A 7,500-nucleotide genomic window follows, 5' to 3' on the forward strand; every position below is an offset into this window, starting at 1 on the left:
CCGGTTTGCGCGGAGCCCCCCCTCCCGACGTTGCCTCTTGCCGCTGCTGCCACCCCCAGCTCCCCACACCCCCCGGCTCCCGTTAGCGGTTTGCGCGGAGCCCCCCCTTCCCGCCGTTGCCTCTTGCCGCTACCCCCGCCCCCCCCCCCCGCTGCCGGTTTGCGCGGAGCCCCCCCGCCTGCCGTTGCCTCTTGCCGCGGCCGCCACCGCCCCCCCCACACCCCCCGGCCCCCGTTACCGGTTTGCGCGGAGCCCCCCCTCCCGACGTTGCCTCTTGCCGCTGCTGCCACCCCCAGCTCCCCACACCCCCCGGCCCCCGTTACCGGTTTGCGCGGAGCCCCCCCTTCCCCCCTTCGCGGGCTGCCGCTTCCCTCCCGGGCTGCCCGGCTGCTCTCTAACCCCTGCGACCGAGGCGGCGCTGTTAGGGCGGCCGTGCCGGTGCCCCTTGCCGCAGCTAGCCTCTCGCCGCTGCCCCTCCCGTCCGTCGTCCCCCGTCCCCAAAAACTTGCTGCTCTCCACGCTGGAGCCTGCACGGGGGAGGTTGCGCTCCGCTCCTCCGGCCCTAAAGCCGCCCTCGCCCGCCCCCCGGCTTGCCGCTTGGCTCGGCTGCCCGCCCGCCCGCTAATCCCCCCAACGCCCCCACCCCAAAAACACCCCAGCCCTACCGCATGCCGCTCCCCCTCTCCCCGCTCTCGCTGACCGCTGCCACCCCCCCCCCCACCCCTCCCCCCCGAAACAAACCCCCCAGCCCTACCGCATGCCGCTCCCCCTCTCTCCCTAGCCTGCCCCCCCCGCCGTCGCTTGCTGCCGCCGCCGCCGCCGCCGCCGCCGGGACCCGCCTCGGTCTGGTGGCGCGCGCGCTCGGAGATCCCCGGCTACCCGTCCGTCCGTCCCTCCCTCCCGCCCCGCCCCGGGGGAGGGCCCGGGGCAGCGCGGGCAGGCGGGGAGCAAAAAAAGGCGCGGGCGCCAAAAAAACGTCGGGGTCCCGGGGTGGCGGAGGGGGGCGGCGGCGGGGGCGGCGGCGGGTACACGGCGCCGGGTCCAGGGCGCCGGGTCCAGCCCGTCCCGGGGCGGGGACAGGTGGTGTCGTCCGTCCCCGCCCCCGTAACCTGCTCTGAAGCATCCGCTTCCCGCCGCGGTTCGCCCTCCACCCCCCCGCCGCACACGCAGCTGCCGCTTCCCGCCGCCTCTGCCCCCCGCCCCGGGATCAACCACCCGCCGGGTCCAGCCGGTCCCGGTCCCGGGAACCTGCTCCCGGGGCCAGCCGGAGCCACGCCCCCTCCTCTGACGCTTCCAGCTGCCGCCTCCCCTCCCACCCCCCAAACTCACACTGGCCCTCGCCGGCCCGCCCACCCGCCTACCTGCTTGCCCGCCGCCGCTGGGTGGCGTGCCGGACACTCTCGCACACAGGTACACAGACAGGGACACAGGGACACAGGCACTCGGGCACACAGGGACACAGGGACACAGGGACACAAGGACACAGGGACACAGGCACTCAGGCACTCAGGCACTCAGGGACACAGGGACACAGGGACACAGGCACTCAGGCACTCAGGGACACAGGGACACAGGGACACAGGGACACAGGCACTCAGGCACTCAGGGACACAGGGACACAGGGACACAGGGACACAGGCACTCAGGCACACAGGGACACAGGTGGCGGGCCGGAGGCCTCTCTCCACTGTGTGGCAGGGGTCCAAGAGCCACCCCAGCCCAACCCAGAGGGTCTTTTGCACCTCTCTAGAGGCCACCCAGAGACCCCAGGCCGCAGCAGAAGCCTCCCCCGCATGCTCTGCAGGCTTCCGACCCACCCCAGGCCGCACCAGAAGCCTCCCCCGCAAGCTCTGCAGGCTTCCGACCCACCCCAGGCCGCAGCAGAAGCCTCTCCCGCACGCTCTGCAGGCTTCCGACCCACCCCAGGCCGCAGCAGAAGCCTCTCCCGCACGCTCTGCAGGCTTCTCAGCCACCCCAGGCCGCAGCAGAAGCCTCTCCCGCACGCTCTGCAGGCTTCTCAGCCACCCCAGGCCGCAGCAGAAGCCTCTCCCGCACGCCCTGCAGGCTTCTCAGCCACCCCAGGCCGCAGCAGAAGCCTCTCCCGCACGCTCTGCAGGCTTCTCAGCCACCCCAGGCCGCACCAGAAGCCTCTCCCGCACGCTCTGCAGGCTTCTCAGCCACCCCAGGCCGCACCAGAAGCCTCCCCCGCACGCTCTGCAGGCTTCTCAGCCACCCCAGGCCGCACCAGAAGCCTCTCCCGCACGCTCTGCAGGCTTCTCAGCCACCCCAGGCCGCACCAGAAGCCTCCCCCGCACGCTCTGCAGGCTTCTCAGCCACCCCAGGCCGCACCAGAAGCCTCTCCCGCACGCTCTGCAGGCTTCTCAGCCACCCCAGGCCGCACCAGAAGCCTCCCCCGCACGCTCTGCAGGCTTCTCAGCCACCCCAGGCCGCACCAGAAGCCTCCCCCGCACGCTCTGCAGGCTTCCCACCCACCCCAGGCCGCAGCAGAAGCCTCTCCCGCACGCCCTGCAGGCTTCTCAGCCACCCCAGGCCGCAGCAGAAGCCTCTCCCGCACGCTCTGCAGGCTTCTCAGCCACCCCAGGCCGCAGCAGAAGCCTCTCCCGCACGCTCTGCAGGCTTCTCAGCCACCCCAGGCCGCAGCAGAAGCCTCTCCCGCACGCTCTGCAGGCTTCTCAGCCACCCCAGGCCGCACCAGAAGCCTCTCCCGCACGCTCTGCAGGCTTCTCAGCCACCCCAGGCCGCAGCAGAAGCCTCTCCCGCACGCTCTGCAGGCTTCTCAGCCACCCCAGGCCGCAGCAGAAGCCTCTCCCGCACGCTCTGCAGGCTTCTCAGCCACCCCAGGCCCCAACAGAAGCCTCTCCCGCACGCTCTGCAGGCTTCCGACCCACCCCAGGCCGCAGCAGAAGCCTCTCCCGCACGCTCTGCAGGCTTCTCAGCCACCCCAGGCCGCAGCAGAAGCCTCTCCCGCACGCTCTGCAGGCTTCTCAGCCACCCCAGGCCCCAACAGAAGCCTCTCCCGCACGCTCTGCAGGCTTCCGACCCACCCCAGGCCGCACCAGAAGCCTCCCCCGCACGCTCTGCAGGCTTCCGTCCCACCCCAGGCCGCACCAGAAGCCTCCCCCGCACGCTCTGCAGGCTTCTCAGCCACCCCAGGCCGCACCAGAAGCCTCTCCCGCACGCTCTGCAGGCTTCTCAGCCACCCCAGGCCGCAGCAGAAGCCTCTCCCGCACGCTCTGCAGGCTTCTCAGCCACCCCAGGCCGCAGCAGAAGCCTCTCCCGCACGCTCTGCAGGCTTCTCAGCCACCCCAGGCCGCAGCAGAAGCCTCTCCCGCACGCTCTGCAGGCTTCTCAGCCACCCCAGGCCGCAGCAGAAGCCTCTCCCGCACGCTCTGCAGGCTTCTCAGCCACCCCAGGCCCCAACAGAAGCCTCTCCCGCACGCTCTGCAGGCTTCCGACCCACCCCAGGCCGCAGCAGAAGCCTCTCCCGCACGCTCTGCAGGCTTCTCAGCCACCCCAGGCCGCAGCAGAAGCCTCTCCCGCACGCTCTGCAGGCTTCTCAGCCACCCCAGGCCCCAACAGAAGCCTCTCCCGCACGCTCTGCAGGCTTCCGACCCACCCCAGGCCGCACCAGAAGCCTCCCCCGCACGCTCTGCAGGCTTCCGTCCCACCCCAGGCCGCACCAGAAGCCTCCCCCGCACGCTCTGCAGGCTTCTCAGCCACCCCAGGCCGCACCAGAAGCCTCCCCCGCACGCTCTGCAGGCTTCTCAGCCACCCCAGGCCGCAGCAGAAGCCTCCCCCGCACGCTCTGCAGGCTTCTCAGCCACCCCAGGCCGCAGCAGAAGCCTCCCCCGCACGCTCTGCAGGCTTCTCAGCCACCCCAGGCCCCAACAGAAGCCTCTCCCGCACGCTCTGCAGGCTTCCGACCCACCCCAGGCCGCACCAGAAGCCTCCCCCGCATGCTCTGTAGGCTTCTGACCCACCCCAGGCCCCAACAGAGGCCTCCCCCGCACGCTCTGCAGGCTTCTCAGCCACCCCAGGCCGCAGCAGAAGCCTCTCCCGCACGCTCTGCAGGCTTCTCAGCCACCCCAGGCCGCACCAGAAGCCTCTCCCGCACGCTCTGCAGGCTTCTCAGCCACCCCAGGCCGCACCAGAAGCCTCCCCCGCACGCTCTGCAGGCTTCCGACCCACCCCAGGCCGCACCAGAAGCCTCCCCCGCACGCTCTGCAGGCTTCTCCGCCACCACAGGCCGCACCAGAGGATCTTTTGCACCTCTCTGGACGCCACCCAGAGACTCCAGGCCGCACCAGAGGCCCCCCCCCCAACCATTTACAGGCTGCAGTGCCAGCCTAGGCCCCGCTGGCAGCCTCCCTTGTCTGCTTTGGAAGGCCTCCCATCCACTCCAGACCTGCCTGGAGGCCTCCCTCGACTGCTCCCGGGGCCCTCGAAGCCACCCTAGGCCTTTCTGGAGGACCTGCTCGACCGCTCGGGCGGCTTCTGACGCACCCTCGGCCATCCGGCGCCCAGCAGCTCCCAGGGCCAGGCACCGGCCTCCCCCTCCGGCCGCCCCTGGGGCCGGGGGTGGCTCGGACTCGGCGCCCCCAACGTGTCGTCCCGTCCCCCCCCCGCCCCGCACCGCCGAACATTCGCTGCAGCCGAGGGCTTGCCGCTCGACGCCTACCCCACCCGCCCAGCCCCCCGCTGCGGCCCGGCGCTGCCCCGGCCGCTGCGCCCTGCCTCTCATCGCTCCCCCCACCCGGCAACCGGCCGCCGGGCACGGCAAGTCCCAGGGCAGGGAACAGGTGCTGCCGGGACCCCGTGCTGGCTGCCGGCTTCCCGGGGCTGCCCCGGGCACGGACAGGTCGCCCCCCCGCCCCGGCGAATGTTCACCGAACCGGCTGCCGGCTGCCTTCGAGCACCCCCCGCCCCCCGCCACTATCGTCCCCCCCGCCCCCCCTCCGCCTCCGCTGCCGCTTCTCCCCGCACCGCCTCCACTGCCTCCCCCCGCCGCCGGCGAACGAGTCGGCGGATCCGTAGGGTGCCGGGAGCCCGAACGGCGAGCGGCTCCGGCTGCTGCCGGGACCGCGGGGATTCGAGCCGGTCCGGCCGCGGCCGGGACCCCGTGCCGGAAGCCGGCATCCCGGGACGGCCCCGGGACGGCCCCGGTCGCCGGCCGGGTGACGTTCAGCGAAGCGGCTGCCGCCAGTCTTTGGGCCTCCCCCGTGCCGGGGCCGCGGGGATTCGAGCCGGTCCGGCCGCGGCCGGGATCCCGGGCCGGACGATGGCTTCCCGGGCCGGTCCCGGTCGCCTCCCGGGTGACGTTCACCGAAGCGGCTGCCGGCTGTCTTCGAGCCCCCCCCCCCCCTCCGCCTCCGCTGCCGCTTCTCCCCGCACCCCCTCCACTGCCTCCCCCCGCCGCCGGCGAACGAGTCGCCGGATCTGTAGGGTGCCGGGAGCCCGAACGGCGAGCGGCTCCGGCTGCTGCCGGGACCCGCGGGGCTTCGAGTCGGTCCGGCCGCGGCTGGGACCCCGTGCCTGTCGCAGGCTTCCCGGGACGGCCCCGGAACGGCCGCGGTCGCCGGCCGGGTGACGTTCACCGAGGCGACTGCCGGCTGTCTTCGAGCCCCCCCCCCCCCTGCCGGAGCCGCGGGGATACGAGCCGGTCCGGCCGCGGCCGGGACCCCGTGCCGGAAGCCGGCATCCCGGGACGGCCCCGGGACGGCCCCGATCGCCTCCTGGGTGACGTTCACCGAAGCGGCTGCCGGCTGTCTTCGAGCCCCCCCCCCTCCGCCTCCGCTGCCGCTTCTCCCCGCACCCCCTCCACTGCCTCCCCCCGCCGCCCGCGAACGAGTCGCCGGATCTGTAGGGGGCCGGGAGCCCGAGGCGGCGAGCGGCTCCGGCTGCTGCCGGGACCGCGAGGCTTCGAGCCGGTCCGGCCGCGGCCGGGATCTCGTGCCGAACGTCGTCTTCCCGGGACGGTCCCGGGAGGGCCCCAGTCTCCTCCCGGGTGACGTTCACCGAAGCGGCTGCCGGCTGTCTTCGAGCCCCCACCCCTGCCGTGGCCGCGGGGATTCGCCCCGGTCCGGCAGCTGACGGTTCCCTGTGTCGGACGCCGGCTTCCCGGGACTGCCCCGGGACAGCCCCGGTCGCCTCCCGGGTGACGTTCACCGAAGCTGCTGCCGCCTGTCTTTGTCCCCCCCCCCCCGTGCTCTCCCTCAGGCGGGAGGTAGACGTGCTCTCCCTCGGCGAGTAGACGTGCTCTCCCTCGGCGAGTAGACGTGCTCTCCCTCGGCGGGTAGACGTGCTCTCCCTCGGCGAGTAGACGTGCTCTCCCTGGGCGAGTAGACGTGCTCTCCCTGGGCGAGTAGACGTGCTCTCCCTGGGCGAGTAGACGTGCTCTCCCTGGGCGAGTAGACGTGCTCTCCCTGGGCGAGTAGACGTGCTCTCCCTCGGCGAGTAGACGTGCTCTCCCTCGGCGAGTAGACGTGCTCTCCCTGGGCGAGTAGACGTGCTCTCCCTGGGCGAGTAGACGTGCTCTCCCTGGGCGAGTAGACGTGCTCTCCCTGGGCGAGTAGACGTGCTCTCCCTGGGCGAGTAGACGTGCTCTCCCTGGGCGAGTAGACGTGCTCTCTCTGGGCGAGTAGACGTGCTCTCCCTGGGCGAGTAGACGTGCTCTCCCTGGGCGAGTAGACGTGCTCTCCCTGGGCGAGTAGACGTGCTCTCCCTCGGCGAGTAGACGTGCTCTCCCTGGGCGAGTAGACGTGCTCTCCCTGGGCGAGTAGACGTGCTCTCCCTGGGCGAGTAGACGTGCTCTCCCTTGGCGAGTAGACGTGCTCTCCCTCGGCGAGTAGACGTGCTCTCCGGGAGATCGCGCTTGTCGCCAAGGGGTCGCTGTTGCGCTCTGCCTCCGCCTACGTCATCGTACAAGCCGGCGTGATTTCTGCGACCTGCCGCTGGGCGGAGGTCGGCTGGTTGTGCGCTCGCGGAGCTGACGGCCCTCCAGTTCCGTATATGAGGGAACAAGCGACGCCGAGCACTCCCAGGGCAGCGCTGCCGAGCGGCTGCTCCAAGCCACCCGCCAGGCGGCTGGGCAGGGGTCCGTCTGGCTTCTCGGTGGCTTTCGCCCGGGTCAGAGAGGGGACCCGCGGGGCCGAACAAAGGCGCGGCGGTTTGGAGCGGCCGCTGGCGCACCCTCAGCGGTGTTGGATGGGTTTCGCTCGTCCGTGAGCCGGAGCCCAGCCCGGGCTCGGCAACGAAAGCGGGGAAAAGAAAAAAAGTTGACGAGTGGCTGGCGCCGGCCACTGCCGAAGTGTGGAACCCCCGAAGCGAAGTTTGCCCGGTGGGGCACGGGGGCAGAGAAAGCCGGGGAGACGTGGTGCCGGCGTCGGTCCCACCAAGAATGGAAAGCAAGCCCGTCCAGGCACGGCGAGAGAGAGCCCGGTAAGGGGCAGAGAGAGTTCCCAGCACTGGACCCTCTTCACG

The sequence above is a fragment of the Melanerpes formicivorus genome, unplaced genomic scaffold, assembly GCF_026170545.1.
Source record: "Melanerpes formicivorus ecotype bairdi unplaced genomic scaffold, bMelFor1.0.p_v2 SCAF_294, whole genome shotgun sequence".
Lineage (NCBI taxonomy): Eukaryota > Metazoa > Chordata > Aves > Piciformes > Picidae > Melanerpes > Melanerpes formicivorus.